Source organism: Schistocerca cancellata, chromosome 1 (genome assembly GCF_023864275.1).
Source record: "Schistocerca cancellata isolate TAMUIC-IGC-003103 chromosome 1, iqSchCanc2.1, whole genome shotgun sequence".
Lineage (NCBI taxonomy): Eukaryota > Metazoa > Arthropoda > Insecta > Orthoptera > Acrididae > Schistocerca > Schistocerca cancellata.
In genome coordinates this window covers 464,257,330-464,271,345 of record NC_064626.1, presented here as the reverse complement: position 1 = coordinate 464,271,345, position 14,016 = coordinate 464,257,330, and the positions used below count along the sequence as shown (strand labels likewise).

The 14,016-nt window shown below is 43.6% G+C and overlaps 1 pseudogene; it reads right to left on the bottom strand.

The window, feature by feature from the left end:
- Positions 1-794: 794 nt before the first annotated feature.
- On the bottom strand, positions 795-912 carry LOC126100301 (5S ribosomal RNA; annotated as a pseudogene).
- Positions 913-14,016: the final 13,104 nt, after the last annotated feature.

The window sequence follows — 14,016 nt, the reverse complement described above, 5'->3', positions numbered from 1 at the left end:
CTTGATCTGCTACTGCCGATTTATTCGTCTTGTCCAGGCGACATTTGCTCTAGTGTTCCCTGAAGTGAGTGTTAATGATTCTTTTCATTATTCCTATGCACTCTTGGACGCAAATGCAAAAGATTTTATATACTCCAGTTATGGCAAGCAGTGGATGTATTTCAGTAGTAGCTAATCGTCCCGCGATGCACGCCTCTCTTGTTGCGTCTGCCACTGGAGTTAGTTGAGCATTTTTATAACCCCCCCGCGCCGACTAAAGTTTCCTGTGAAGAAAGGCACCGCCCTTCATTGGATCTTCTTTGCCTCTCCTATCAGTCCCACTTGATAAGGGTCTCAAAATGATGCGCAGTACGCAGGATTCGGTCGAACTAGCGCCTTGTAAGGCACTTCTTTCGTGGATGAGTTACATTTTCTTAAGGTTCTTCCTATGAATCGCAGTCTGGCATCTGCTTTTCCTACTATTTGTTTCATGTGGTCATTCCACATCTGATCTCCCTTGAAAGTTACTCTTAGATGGTCTACAATATATACTGTTTCCCACAATTATTCATCAGTACCCTAGTTGCACAGTAGTATGCACTCTTGCTATGTATACACTCCGTCTTCAGGCCACGAGTGGCCTACCGTGACCATCCGACCGCCGTGTCATCCTCAGCTGAGGATAGGGTTAGGAGGGGCGTGGGGTCAGCACAGCGCTCTCCCGGTCGTTATAATGGTATTCTTGACCGAAGCCGCTACTAGTCGGTCGAGTAGCTCTACAATTGGCATCACGAGGCTGAGTGCATCCCGAAAAAGGGCAACAGCGCACAGCGGCCTGGATAGTCACCCATCCAAGTGCCGACCACGCCCGACAGCGCTTAACTTCGGTGATCTCACGGGAACCGGTGTATACACTGCGGCAAGGCCGTTGCCCTGCTATGTGTTCACAATATGTTACACTTATTTATGTTTAGGATTAACCATCAGAATGTGAGCCATTCATCAACTCTTTGTAGATTATTTTGCAAATCGATATTGTCTTCTTGCGTTGCTACTTTCTTATAGTCAACGGCAGCATTTGTTAACATTCTTAAAGTACTTCCTACGTCTTCTACATATATACAATGTAAACAGTAACGTCCTATCACACTTCCTTTGGGTACTTCGGAAATTATCTTTACATCCGCCGACTCTGTTCGTTAAGAGTGACGTGTTGAGCTTTATCCGCAAGGAATTCTTGGTCCATTTGCATATTGGACCAGTATTCGATAAGCTCGTATTATTTCACTAAACGGCAGACCAGGACGATGTCGAAGGCCTGGAATGAAGGAACACGGCATCAAACTGAGCGCCGTTGTCTGATGCGCTGTGGATCTCTTTCGAGGTACAGATCGAACTAAATTTCGCAAAATCTCAGTTTGCGGAATCCCTCTTGATTTTTATAGAGGACATTTTCGTTCTCCAACAATGGCATAATTCTAGAGCATAAAATACACTCCTGGAAATTGAAATAAGAACACCGTGAATTCATTGTCCCAGGAAGTGGAAACTTTATTGACACATTCCGGGGGTCAGATACATCACATGATCACACTGACAGAACCACAGGCACATAGACACAGGCAACAGAGCATGCACAATGTCGGCACTAGTACAGTGTATATCCACCTTTCGCAGCAATGCAGGCTGCTATTCTCCCATGGAGACGATCGTAGAGATGCTGGATGTAGTCCTGTGGAACGGCTTGCCATGCCATTTCCACCTGGCGCCTCAGTTGGACCAGCGTTCGTGCTGGACGTGCAGACCTCGTGAGACGACGCTTCATCCAGTCCCAAACATGCTCAATGGGGGACAGATCCGGAGATCTTGTTGGCCAGGGTAGTTGACTTACACCTTCTAGAGCACGTTGGGTGGCACGGGATACATGCGGACGTGCATTGTCCTGTTGGAACAGCAAGTTCCCTTGCCGGTCTAGGAATGGTAGAACGATGGGTTCGATGACGGTTTGGCTGTACCGTGCACTATTCAGTGTCCCCTCGACGATCACCAGTGGTGTACGGCCAGTGTAGGAGATCGCTCCCCACACCATGATGCCGGGTGTTGGCCCTGTGTGCCTCGGTCGTATGCAGTCCTGATTGTGGCGCTCACCTGCACGGCGCCAAACACGCATACGACCATCATTGGCACCAAGGCAGAAGCGACTCTCATCGCTGAAGACGACACGTCTCCATTCGTCCCTCCATTCACGCCTGTGGCGACACCACTGGAGGCGGGCTGCACGATGTTGGGGCGTGAGCGGAAGACGGCCTAACGGTGTGCGGGACCGTAGCCCAGCTTCATGGAGACGGTTGCGAATGGTCCTCGCCGATACCCCAGGAGCAACAGTGTCCCTAATTTGCTGGGAAGTGGCGGTGCGGTCCCCTACGGCACTGCGTATGATCCTACGGTCTTGGCGTGCATCCGTGCGTCGCTGCGGTCCGGTCCCAGGTCGACGGGCACGTGCACCTTCCGCCGACCACTGGCGACAACATCGATGTACTGTGGAGACCTCACGCCCCACGTGTTGAGCAATTCGGCGGTATGTCCACCCCGGCCTCCCGCATGCCCACTATACGCTCTCGCTCAAAGTCCGTCAACTGCACATACGGTTCACGTCCACGCTGTCGCGGCATGCTACCAGTGTTAAAGACTGCGATGGAGCTCCGTATGTCACGGCAAACTGGCTGACACTGACGGCGGTGGTGCACAAATGCTGCGCAGCTAGCGCCATTCGACGGTCAACACCGCGGTTCCTGCTGTGTCCGCTGTGCCGTGCGTGTGATCATTGCTTGTACAGCCCTCTCGCAGTGTCCGGAGCAAGTATGGTGAGTCTGACGCACCGGTGTCAATGTGTTCTGTTTTTCATTTCCAGGAGTGTATTCTCCATAGTGGTACAACAGATTGGATATAGACCGATAATTGTGTGCATCTGTCCTACAGCCTTTCTCTGAATGGGAAAGGCTAGGTAGCCTTCGTTGATCCAGCGAACGACGGTAAACTGCTGCTAGAAGAGGAGCAGGTTCTTCCGCATAATCTTTGCAGAATCTTACGGCTATCTCATCTGCTCCTTATGTCTTTACACTACTAACAAGAGCACAAGCCCAAGTGTCAATAAACGGCCTTGATGAAACTTGACGGGTATGTAAAGGGGGCAAAATAATACGACACACATTTTTCGATTTGTGTCCAATTTCAATTTTAAGGGATAAAACACATCTGGAGAGGCAATTTGGCATATAAGGTTTGGAAGGAGTATCTTGAAACGGTGAAATATATAAAAAAGTTTATCATACAAAAGTTGATATGTAATTGAGAAACAATGTAATTATGCTGCAGTCCCTAGTACACAATCAGTTCTTTTCGCCACGGCTTAGTACTGAAATATGCCTGATACAAATCAGCGTATTTTGAGGATCAACTGCGACAAATTGAAAACGTGCTGAAATTTTGTATTATACTGTGTTCTCCGTTGTGTGTAGTATTTGAAGGTATTTCATTCAATTGGTGTTCATCATGTAAGAATAATTTATGTTTTAAGTATTTATTTACGAATTGTCATTATTGTAAATTTTTGTATCACAATCTTCTACTTATATACAATGTATATACACTTAGTATTTTCAATTAACAAATAATGGTTCAAATGGCTCTGAGCACTATGGGACTCAACATCCGAGGTCATCAGTCCCCTAAAACTTAGAACTACTTAAACCTAACTAACCTAAGGACATCACACACATCCATGCCCGAGACAGGATTCGGCCCTGTGACCCTAGCGGTCGCGCGGTTCCAGACTAAAGAGCCTAGAACCGCTCGGCCAAACAAAATACACATATGTGAAACAGTAAATTAAAAAACAAGGAAAGGTTGTCACTCGTAAAATAACAGTTTCAAATACAAAACACATATAGAACTAGACTAATAATAAATGTTCGGATATTTTAAGTAGGTATGTTGAAAATACTCTAAAGCAGATTTTGTACAGCTTATTTTCCAAAGATTGCATTTCAGAACCGAGCTTTATTACACATAGATGTATGTACCTTGAAAGCCTCTTTAATTTACGTTGTAACAAAATTTTTTTGATTTTTTCAGAATTAATTAGTGGTGGTGGGATATTTGGCAAAATTTCAAATTAATACATAATTCGTTTATACAGTTTTACGAACGTTAATTACATATCAGCTTTTATATGAGAAACTTCTTTTATTTATTATCGTTTCGAAGCTATTCCCTCTAAATGTAATATGCCAAATTACCTATTACAGGGCTATTAAAGCAGGGTGTCTTTTCCATCCCGTAAGACCTTGCTCAGAACATACTTATGTAATGTGTACTGAACAATAACTTTGAACTTTTTCCATTTGTGCAGCACATCTTCGTTCTCAGCACTGAATATTTGATGTTCACCACTCAGCTAATACTCAATTTGTGTCCTGTTACTGTTGCTAAGCATACATATTTACTTACCTTTCTTTACATTCATTGTAATACGCGTAGTCATAGGTGCCATCATAGCCTTGTCATCACTGACATCTTCGTCTATGTTAACAGATTCGATGAGTTCACGTTTACTTGTTTCTGGGAGATTTAAGACATTATGTTTTCGTGTCGGTTCTCTAATTACCTGTTCGAAGGATTTTTCGGAGCAGACTTGTTTACTAAATTGTTCTCAGTTTTTTTAGTAAAGTTTAGTTCATATCTTTGTTTGAGGCTACTTTCTAGCAGAGCGTTCTGCAGCCATAAGCACAACGTCATGTGATTCCATTTAAATCTCATATTATTATACAGCGTATAGTTTAGATCACTGGTTTAGAGTTCGCGTTTGTTTGAGCGAAGTTTCTAGTGAAAATTAATTGTTGATGCATCCACTTTCAGTAGAAAAATTTATTTCTGTTTAAAGAGTTTGTGGGTCTTGCGGTCACAGGATATATTGAGAATTCTGCAATGTAGATTCAAAACAGAGATTTAGGAACCAGGTTTTAAATTGTAAGACATATCCAGGGGCAGATGTGGACTCTGACCACAATCTATTGGTTATGAACTGTAGATTAAAACTGAAGAAACTGCAAAAAGGTGGGAATTTAAGGAGATGGGACCTGGATAAACTGAAAGAACCAGAGGTTGTACAGAGTTTCAGGGAGAGCATAAGGGAACAATTGACAGGAATGGTGGAAAGAAGTACAGTAGAAGAAGAATGGGTAGCTCTGAGGGATGGAGTAGTGAAGGCAGCAGAGGATCAAGTAGGTAAAAAGACGAGGGCTAGTAGAAATCCTCAGGCAATAGAAAAAATATTGAACTTAATTGACGAAAGGAGAAAATACAAAAATGCAGTAAATGAAAATGGCAGAAAGGAATACAGATGTCTCAAAAATGAGATTGACAGGAAGTGCCAAATGGTAAGCAGGGATGGCTAGAGGACAAATGTAAGGATGTAGAGGCTTATCTCACTAGGGGTAAGATAGATACTGCCTACGGGAAAATTAAAGAGACATTTGGAGAAAAGAGAACAACTTGTATGAATATCAAGAGCTCAGATGGAAACCGAGTTCTAACCAAAGAAGGGAAAGCAGAAAGGTGGAAAGAGTATATAGAGGGTCTATACAAGGGCGATGTACTTGAGGACAATATTATGGAAATGGAAGAGGATGTAGATGAAGACGAAATGGGAGATAAGATACTGCGTGAAGAGTTTGACAGAGCACTGAAAGACCTGAGTCGAAACAAGGCCCCGGGAGTAGACAACATTCCATTAGAACTACAGATGGCCTTGGAAGAGCCAGTCCAGACAAAACTCTACTATCTGGTGGGCAAGATGTATGAGACAGGCGAATTACCCTCAGACTTCAAGAGGAATATAATAATTCCAATCCCAAAGAAAGCAGGTGTTGACAGGTGTGAAAATTACCGAACTATCAGTTTAATAAGTCACAGCTGCAAAATACTAACGCGTATTCTTTACAGACGAATGGAAAAACTAGTAGAAGCCGACCTCGGGGAAGATCAGTTTGGATTCCATAGGAATGTTGGAACACGTGAGGCAATACTGACCCTACGACTTATCTTAGAAGCTAGATTAAGGAAGGGCAAACCTACGTTTCTAGCATTTGTAGACTTAGAGAAAGCTTTTGACAATGTTGACTGGAATACCCTCTTTCAAGGCAGGGGTAAAATACAGGGAGCGAAAGCTATTTACAATTTGTACAGAAACCAGATGGCAGTTATAAGAGTCGAGGGGCATGAAAGGGAAGCGGTGGTTGGGAAGGGAGTGAGACAGGGTTGTAACCTCTCCCCGATGTTATTCAATATGTATATTGAGCAAGCAGTGAAGGAAACAAAAGAAAAATTCGGAGTAGGTATTAAAATCCATGGAGAAGAAACAAAAACTTTGAGGTTCGCCGATGACATTGTAATTCTATCAGAGACAGCAAAGGACTTGGAAGAGCAGTTGAATGGAATGGACAGTGTCTTGAAAGGAGAATATGAGATGAACGTCAACAAAAGCAAAACGAGGATAATGGAATGTAGTCGAATTAAATCGGGTGATGCTGAGGGAATTAGATTAGGAAATGAGACACTTAAAGTAGTAAAGGAGTTTTGCTATTTGGGGAGCAAAATAACTGATGATGGTCGAAGTAGAGAGGATATAGCATGTAGACTGGCAATGGCAAGGAAAGCATTTCTGAAGAAGAGAAATTTGTTAACATTGAGTATAGATTTAAGTGTCAGGAAATCGTTTCTGAAAGTATTTGTATGGAGTGTAGCCATGTATAGAAGTGAAACGTGGACGATAAATAGTTTGGACAAGAAAAGAATAGAAGCTTTCGAAATGTGGTGCTACAGAAGAATGGTGAAGATTAGATGGGTAGATCACACAACTAATGATCAAGTATTGAATAGAATTGAGAAGAAGAGGAGTATGTGGCACAACTTGACAAAAAGAAGGGACCGGTTAGTAGGACATGTTCTGAGGCATCAAGGGATCACAAATTTAGCATTGGAGGGCAGTGTGGAGGGTAAAAATCATAGAGGGAGACCAAGAGATGAATACACTAAGCAGATTCAGAAGGACGTACGTTGCAGTAAGTACTGGGAGATGAAGAAGCTTGCACAGGATAGGGTAGCATGGAGAGCTGCATCAAACCAGTCTCAGGACTGAAGACCACAACAACAACAGAATCAAGAGTTGATTTGTTCTCCTCGCATTATATTTAGCATACATACGTACCTCAGTAGCGCCACAGTCGAGCACTTTTTTCTTTCGTGGGGGTTTGTTTGTACTTTGTCAGTTCCTCTTGACTGCTTTGTTCGTACTTTTCAGAGTTTTTTTATACGTTACGTTATGGATATAATCTGTAATGGTTGTGAGCGAACACAAAAAGAATTGGATGCAGCCCGGAAACAGCTGTGTTGGCCAAATACTAATGCTCAAAGCTTCAGCGACAACGAAGCGCCATTGACGACACCGGCGATACCTTTAGCGAGGTTTGGAATCCCCTCGTGATCTGGCTGTTGCTACATCTACACATGCGCAACATCTGACCGGTCCGTCTTTACTTAAAAGTGAGTGGCGAACAGTGGTGGGTTCACGAGTCACTGGGCGGATTGTGAGAGAGGGTACCATTCTGCTTATGGCTTACTAACAGGCAGTATTGGTAATACTTCCTAGTCAACATGGGATGTGTCTCCTGTTGGGCGAAACAGCAGATAGTGAGATTTTTTAAAAATCTTTCATTAAGTTTTTCACTGTCAGTCCTTAATTAATACTTCCTGGACCATCTCTAAGACAGTCTTGTGTGCTTTTTTCCAAACTAATTTTTGTATGGTACAATTTCATCCATCTTCCTTTCCACAATTTTATAGTTTTTTTGCCTTATTTTAACTTACATTTGAATAATTTTACACTCCAATATACTTTGAACTAGTCACTTCATTTTTACATTTGTTTATAGCAGACATACAGAGTCCTTATTAACGTCATTTTCATGTGTTAAATCACTGTGTATCCAAGATTATTTAAGTATTTATCATAACTGCATACACAGCAATAAACTTCAGATGGATGCTTCAATATAGGAATGCTACACTAGCGCCAATGGGCGGTGTAATTCGTTTAGTAAGTCTATGGTGGAGATGGGTTGTGTCATCTAGTTGAGATTCATCTAGAGGTATGCTAAGGTACAGTTGCACGGAAATATGTACGCGTATCAGAACTGCAGACATGTATCTGCAGCCGAGCTATTAATTAAATACATTACTTATTATTTCAAGATGAAAATTAATTCTTTACGGACCGTCCCTGGAGATCGTGTCTGATGACGTGATAGAAGAAGGAACAAGAACCGATAGGGAAGAGATAGGGGATCCAGTATCAGAATTTAAAACAACTTTGGAAGTCTTAAGATCAGCCGGCCGGAGTGGCCGTGAGGCTCTAGGCGCTACAATCTGGAGCCGATCGACCGCTACGGTCGCGTGTTCGAGTCCTGCCTCGGGCATGGATGTGTATGATGTCCTTATGTTAGTTAGGTTTAATTAGTTCTTAGTCCTAGGCAACTGATGACCTCAGAAGTTAAGTCGCATAGTGCTCAGAGCCATTTGAACAATTTTTTCTTAAGATCACATAAAACAGAAGAAGCAGATAATATTCCACGGAATTTGTAAAATCAGTGGGGGAAGTGGTAACGAAACGATTACTCACGTTGGTGTGCAGAATGTGTGGGACTGGCAATGTACAATCAGACTTTCTGAAAGGCATCATCCTCACAAGTCCGAAGATTCCGAGAGCCGGCAAGTGTGAGAATTATCGTACAATTAGCTGAAAATCTCATGCATCCAAATTACTAACAATAATAAAATACAGAAGAAGAGAAAATAAAATTCATGATCTGTTAGATGGCGGTCAGCCTGGCTATAGGAAAGGGAAAGGCACCAGGGAGGCAGTTCTGACGTTGCGGATGATAACGGAAGCAAGGCTGAAGGAAAATCTAACCACGGTTATAGAAGTTGTCGACCTGCAGAAAGCTTTCGACAGCGTAAAATGGTGCAAGATGTTGAAAATTCAGAGAAAAACAGAGGGAAGCTGTAGGGAAAAACCGGGAGAGAATAATAAGAGTGGAAGATCTAGTACGAAGTGCTAGGATTAAAAAGCGTGCTAAACAGGTATGTAGTGTTTGGTCCTACTGTTCAACGTCTTTACAGTACATCGAAGAAGCAATGAATGAAAGAAAAGAAAGTTTAAGGGCAGGATTAAAATTCAAAGTGAAAGGATGTCTGGTAAGATTTGCAGATGAGATTGCTATCCTCACAGAAAGCGAAGAAAAGTTACAGAATGTGTTGAATGGAATGAACAGTCTAATTGGTACAGAATGTGGACTGAGTGTAAATCGAAGAAAGTAAGGAGATGTAGCAGAAATGAGAACAGCGAGAAACTTCACATAAAAATTGATGATGATGAAGTAGATGAAGTTAATGAACTCCTCTACCTGTTCGGTAAAATTATCTATGATGGACGGAGCGAGAAGGATGTGAAATGCAAACAGCGAGATCATCAGTCTCATCGGATTAGGGAAGGACGGGGAAGGAAGTCGGCCGTGCTCTTTCAAAGGAACCATCCCGGCATTTGCCTGGAGTGATTTAGGGAAATCACGGAAAAACTAAATCAGGATGGCCGGACGCGGGATTGAACCGTCGTCCTCCCGAATGCGAGTCCAGTGTGTAACCACTGCGCCACCAGGACATAGGTTGGAAGTGGTACTCTGAGATGAAAATGTTGGCACACTAGGACGAAAAAGAATTAACCGGTATATCAGTTGGGTGGGAGAACGGGAATGGTAATTTCTGTTTTTGTGGGAGGTTTTTTCCTCGAACTGGAAAGAACGTGTCGGGTGTGATTAGTTACAACGTATTAGTTATGATAACTTGCAATATTTATCACTATTGAATTATTTTTCAATCCGGCGTTGCTCTACTACCATGTAGATTTTCATTACTATACACTATCGCTGCCGCCTCCAAATGGCGGCTGGAATTCTCTCTCGAAATGGGCATCCGTTCGCGACAGAAAAGGTCACGGATAACCCCATTTGCAGGAGTATTAGCTTTTCGCGGAACACACATTGGCGAGCCGGTCCACAGATTTTATTTGACAGCGCCGCTACAACAGTTGCCGCCGGCTGTCGCGCGTAATAAAGTCGCCCGCCAATAGCGTATCGCCGCATAATTCTCCCTCAATGGGGCGATTCATCACCAAGTAGGCGACACAGCTCTCGCATTAACGCGGCCAGAGCCGTGATTTACGCTTCCCGGTAAAGGAAATTCACTTTTTTTTTTATTCGAATGACGCGCTGTGTTTCGACGGGGCCTTTCCTTGTCGCATGGGACCACTGGCGAGTACCCGCTGGAAATGAACGCCGCAGCGACTGCAAGCCGAGTTTGCCTCGGCTAACACTGCACCGCAGTAAGGGGTGGAAGGGGGGGGGGGAGGGGACAGTTGCATGAACCTGTGGCATCCGGTAGCCACCAGAAAAGCATTCCTGAAGGTCTCTCTTTTTCTACCTCTGAAAGAAGGAATAGGAAGCTTCAGAGTATCTGTGTATCTAGTTTCTATGACAGAAGTGTTCTGTTCACTTTGTGCCACAACCAGCATATCTGATTATCATTCCACCTACTGGCGTTATTAGGCTTTCATAATTTTAATAGATTTAGTTTTCAAGTTCACTGCTGATAGTTAGCACTTAAGCAACAGCTATGATAGCAAATAAAAAAATGTTGATGTTTTGAAGGATCAGCCTCAGTTGCGCAAATTTTCTGGTCTTTACCAGGTTTCGGCTAAATTAATCTGGCCTTCTTCAGAAGCATAAAATTACTACATTCCAGAGTAAGGCACGGTCAACATTAAAATTAAAACCTTAAATTTAATTTTAATGTTGACTGTACCTTACTCTGGCATGTAGTAATTTTATGCTTCTGAAGAAGGCCAGATTAATTAAGCCGAATCCTGGTAAAGACCAGAAAATTTACGCAACTGAGGCTGATTCTTCAAAATATTAGTCTATCATAGTTGCTGACGAGGCTGCAATACGCTAAAAGAAACAAAATGTTGCTTATTGTGCTTAAATAAGCTGCCCCTACCGATTACGGTTTATGCAACACGCAGTGTTAAGCTGGCCTTCAAAATCAGCACTCGAGATTTTCGTATTCTGACGCTCGCTAGGCACGAATTGCTAGTCCCCCACAAACAGTGAACATTATCTTTTTGTAGGATATATAATGTAAATTTTGTACTGGGATCCGTTTCCGCTAGAGGCCATGGCTTACGAATTATTCAAGGAAGACTTACAAAAGTGACCTTCAAACGCATCTCCATCCTAACATTCATCCCTCACTAGTCAGGGTCTGTACACACAACAAAAAAAGTTTTGCATGATCTCGAATCAGAGAGTTCCGGAACCTGTACAGAAAATTCGAATAGAGTTTAACATAAACATCATTTATGCCCTTTATATTGCAAATGAAAACCACACATTGCATGTTGTACCACCATACAGCGAGACTTTCAGAGGTGGTGGTCCAGATTGCTGTACACCCCGGTACCTCTAATACCCAGTAGCACGTACTCTTGCACTGATGCATGCCTGTATTCGTCGTGGCATACTATCCACTTGTTCATCAAGGCTTTGTTGGTCCAGACTGTCCAACTCCTCAACGGCGATTCGGCGTAAATCCCTCATAGTGGTTGGTGGCTCACGTCGTCCATAAACAGCCCTTTTAAATCTACCTCAGGCATGTTAGATAGGGTTCATGTCTGGAGAACATGCTGGCCACTCTAATCGAGCGATGTCGTTATCCTGAAGGAGGTCATTCACGAGATGTGCACGATGGGGGCGCAAACTGTCGTCCATGAAGACGAATGCCTCGCCAATATGTTGCCGATATGGTTGCACTATCGATCGGAGGATGACATTCACGTGTCGTACGTCTGTTACGGCGCCTTTCATGACCACCGGCGGCGTACGCCGGCCCCACATAATGTCACCCCAAAACAGCAGGGAACCTCCATCTTGTAGCACTCGCTGGACAGTGTGTCTAACGCGTTCAGCCTGACCGGGTTGCCTCCAAACACGTCTCTGACGATTGTCTGGTTGAAGCCATATGCAACAGTCATCGGTGAAGAGGACGTGATGCCAATCCTGAGCGGTCCATTCGGCATGTTGCTGGGCCCATCTGTACCGCGCGACATGGTGTCGTGGTTGCAAAGACGGACATCGCCATGGACGTGGGGAGCGAAGTTGCGCATCATACAGCCTATTGCTCACGGTTTTAGTCGTAACACGACTTCCTGCTGCTGCATGAAAAGCATTATCCAACATGGTGACGTTGCTGGCAGTGTTCCTCCGATCCATAATCCGTAAGTAGCGGTCATCCACTGCAATAGTAGCCCCTGGGCGGTCTGAGCGAAGCATGGCATCGACAGTTTCTGTCTCTCTCTATCTCCTCCACGTCCGAACAAAATCGCTTTGGTTTCCTCTGAGACTCCTGGACACTTCTCTTGCTGAGAGCCCTTCCTGGCACAAAGTAACAATGCGGACACGATCGAAGTTCGGTATTGACCGTCTAGACATGGTTGAACTACAGACAACACGAGCCGTGTACCTCGTTCCTGGTGGAATGTCTGGAACTGACTGACTGTCGGACCCACCTCCGTCTAAAAGGTGCTGCTCATGCATGGTTGTTTACATCTTTGGGCAGGTTTAATGACATCTCTGAACAGTCTACGATACAATATCCACAGTCAACGTCTATCTCGAGGAGTTCTGGGAACCGGGGTGATGCAAATCTGTTTCAAGTGCGCATTATGTTGTTCGTGACACCCCTCTTTCCGCTGAGCAAAACTTTTCCAACGACATGAACTATTCCCGATGTTCGACCATTTTCAGTCTCTATCGATTGGGCTATTACGCAACCAGCTCAGTCGACAATTTCGTTAACGTTATTAATTTAAACGTGCTCGTGAGGGTACTGAAAGGAAAACGAATTTTCTAAATGCTACACTGAAACGAATGTCGATGGTAACTCGATCCATACTTATCCCTTACAAGCACAGTAGTTTCGTATTCAGAAGGCCTGACAAGTTTGACGGTGTAACCGTTAACTTTGTGCTTTTAAAATTCAATAGTTGTTAGGAAAAAAATTAGGCGATCGTCAGTTTTGCAATCTGTAGGTATTCGACTTAGCCGGCGACGTAACAAGGCCAGTTAGTGGAGACAGAAGAACGTCTACTGTGGGAAATATTGGTATGAGGCATTTTCATTTTGCATATTCGTATTCCGGCTGCTATTGGGTTAGTTATTGATTTTCAATTTTTATTTGTAGTTCACTGTTACTATCTGAGTTTACATACTGTCATTTTCTCATTTGGTGATTGTGAGTCGAGCTGTGGATGCGGCAAAATGGAGTGCAAAGTGGAGAAATCGGAACATTTCCGATATATTCTTCTGTTTGATTTAAGTAGAGGGGTGACAATAGGGAGGCAGCCAGAAACATTTACGCCGTGTGTGGGGATAATGCCACTGGATAGAGCACGGCAAGAAAATGGATTTCTCGTTTTAAAGAGGATCTTTTTGACATTAGTGACTCTTCAGGAAGACCTCCGGGGTTTGATGAAGATCGTTTAGACGCATAAACCCACAATGGCTCATGTCAATGCACTCGAGAAACAGCAGATGTGATGAACTGTGATCAGTCTACCACTGTATGGCATTTGTATGCAATAGGAAATGTTCAAAAGGGAAAGTTGTGCGTCTGGTGAAACATCGACGGTGTGTTGCTCTACGAGTTGCTTCTCCGAGGGTAAGCATTATTGCTGAAATTTATTATCGACAAATGACACGTCTTGCAGACGCAGTCCAAGAACAACGACCTAGAAGACTGCGTGAAGTGATGCTATTCCACGATAACGCACGCTCACCTTCAGCTAGACTGAGAAAAGACGCTATATAG